The sequence below is a fragment of the Sciurus carolinensis genome, unplaced genomic scaffold, assembly GCF_902686445.1.
Source record: "Sciurus carolinensis unplaced genomic scaffold, mSciCar1.2, whole genome shotgun sequence".
In the NCBI taxonomy this organism is placed as follows: domain Eukaryota; kingdom Metazoa; phylum Chordata; class Mammalia; order Rodentia; family Sciuridae; genus Sciurus; species Sciurus carolinensis.
The window spans coordinates 206,764-209,679 of NW_025920227.1; the positions used below are offsets into that span (position 1 = coordinate 206,764).

Genomic DNA, 2,916 nt, shown 5'->3' on the forward strand with positions numbered 1-2,916 from the left:
GCCTCATATGTACTGTGTGTGTGTATTTAAAAAAATCCCACCACACAAACTTCTATTAAGCAGGTAACAGGGAAGAACAACAACAAAAGCTAAACAAGCCAATTGCTCTTTCTTTGGGATATGATTATTTCCATTGTGCATGAATTATTCAACAACATTAAGAGAAGGAAAAGGAAAAGAACGATTTCTTCTGTATATACCCTAAACACACAAGCTGAGTTTACTGAGTCAGATTAACTGTGAGCATTTATATGCCTACTTCCAGGCATCATCATCTGATGTTTCACTGCTACTCATTTCTGTGTCTGAGTTCTCGAACCTTGCTTTACAAGTGCTTCTCATAGGGGAGAACAGGCTGGAACTGTGGTTCTGCAAGAAGCCATTCTTTCCAAAGTCATTTCTTCTCATCTGCTCTGTCTTCGTGTGGAACTCTTTTATCTCTTCCTCTGTGAGAGGAAGGCAATTCTCATTTTCAGGATATTTCTGCCATCCCATTGTTTGCAATAACCTGTGCTCTGCTTCCAGAGAGTGTGACAAGACCTCCCCTTCTTCTATCACAGGGAGAGATAGACCATTCTGAAGCCAGCCTTCCTCCCCATTTTCCTTTGGTTCAGGTGTGCTGTTGTTCTCCAAATCCTCCAGCTTGTCACAGTCTCTGTTCTTTGCAAAGTCTCCATTCTGGTCATCCTTCAGAATCTTCAGGAACTCACTCTTTCTGTCAGTGGTTCGGCAGGTCATCTTGGTCAGCTGAGAGGAGCTGATCCCAATTGGAGGGGTAATGCTGGAGGGACTCTCTTTGGGAGAGCTGAGAACTGTGCCACCAGCCAGTACCACAGATTTGGTAACAGAGATTGGGTTGGTAAATGCAGACTCCTGTCTAGAGAAAGGGATCCTGATTTGTGTTCCATTCTGCTAGATTTCCATGCATTGGTCTTGGAAGGAGGTGGTGCAGGCTTAGGAACCAAGTTCTTATAAATGCTTGGAACCATAGTTGATGATTTCTTCCCATTTGCATGGTGAGATCCTTGTGAGGTGAATGCAGGAGAGAAGGCAGTAGCAGGATCCTCTTTGGAAACTTTTTTGATAACTAGCATCTTGGAGGGTTGCTTGGAACTAGGTGGATTTTCCCACACTCCAGAAGGGGTTCCAATAGGTCTGCATGGCTGATTCTGTTTGCCAGCTTCTGGATTCAAAGAAAGAAAGTCTTCCTCTTCTAACTGTAACTTATCCACCTTGTCTTCTTTCTTTTCTTCTCTAATCTCTGTAGGTGGCTTTTCCTGAAAGGCACATTCTTTCCGGGAGTGAAAGCTGTCATTCCAGTGTTGATGGTTCCCTGTGCCACCTCCACTATGCTGGCTCATGCCATCATAACCTCGGGAAGAGCTGTGCCAACCAGATAGGTTCCCTGTGATTCCAGCATATACTCCCTTAGAGATGCCAGAGTCCACAGAATCATGGCGGAATAGGGAGGACTGGTGCCAAGAATCTCCTGTAGTTCCTAGGGTTCCATTGTTAAAAAAGCCATCAGAGAAATTATGTCAACAATGGCTCACTCCAAATCTACCTTCTCCTCAGGATAGGTGTTCTCCATGCTTTTCAAAGGTGGATGTAGGTGACTTAGCTGACTGTGGTGTTGAGAAATTTAGCCAAGCAGGAACAAAGTCATGCTGTGCCATTTAGGTCCAGTGTCTTTTCAGCAAGGTGAGGAATCCAACCTCATGGCCAGGATCCCAGAGTGAATCTCTGTGGTCCTGTTTTCCAAACTTCTTGATGCTACCAGTTGGCTCTCACACGAGGTCTTCTTGTTAAAAGGTGCTTAAGCAGTCTGGTCAGCAGCAGGACTTGTGATGAAGCACAAGGAAGCCTGGCTCTATGTGTCTCACTTTCTGAGTTCCTCTAAATGCTCATCCTAAACTACCTAGTTCCTGATTCACTTCCAAAAGGGGGAAGGGGTGAGGGGAAGGGAGAAGGGGAACATAAAAAGTATTTGTTACATTTAAAAAGAGGGGTAAGGGAAAAGAGCTATGTCTATGTTCACCTCATTCAGTTTCCTTGAGTAATTGCACTATGATGATGCTTAAGTAGGTAAAACATGGACATTTGCACAGTGAGTGTGAACTGTTTATAACAAGGTCATAGCTACACAGACAGGTTGCCTCACATGTGGGCAAGTAATGTCATCAAGGTGATAGATCAAAAATAAATTATTAAAGCACTATAAAAGATCCAAGTAGTCACTCCAGTGGCAAATAAACACATAACAAATCCCTTAAAACATAAATGTCATTATTCTTACACAACTGCTAAAAATAGTGTGCAGATATGTATTTATATTTGTCTTAAACTTTAAAGTCTATACATATATGAACTCTTGTTTAAAAAAAAAAGAATCAGACAGGAACTTGATATACTTTTCCCTCCAAGAATAGCAGCTTTCAAGGAAAATTTCTTGGTATAAAACTCCTAAGTGTCTATTCTATTTCTTTGGTCTTCAATATTTATAAATTCAGAACAAAGTTTTAAAAAGTAGAAAGATGAGGGTAAGGAATAGTCAAGGAAGTCCTAAATGAGGTTTTCTTCTTCTCAGTTTTCTGTATTTCACTTGTTTTGCTTCTTCCCCCAAACTGAATTCAGCTACTGGAAAGTAATATCAAGAATCTTCTACTGCTTTGGTAGAGAAGTCACTTTTTATTTTGGATCCATTTCCATCATTACTCAATCATTAAAAAGGCCACATGAACTTACGAATCGAGCAGTGGTGGAGCTACACCCAAGGACGAGATGCGGCGTCTAAGGACATGTCCCTAGTTTCTTGGCCCTGCAAAGGTGACTAGCCCACAACCATAACAAAGCTCTTTCCAAAATTGCTGCCCAGCCCACAAGGCCCAGGAGGGGCAGAGTGGGTGGAAGAGGAGT

The 2,916-nt window shown here is 42.3% G+C and overlaps 1 pseudogene; it reads right to left on the reverse strand.

Moving 5' to 3' along the window:
• Window positions 1–255: 255 nt before the first annotated feature.
• LOC124975221 (vasculin-like protein 1) lies at window positions 256–1,734 on the reverse strand (annotated as a pseudogene).
• Window positions 1,735–2,916: the final 1,182 nt, after the last annotated feature.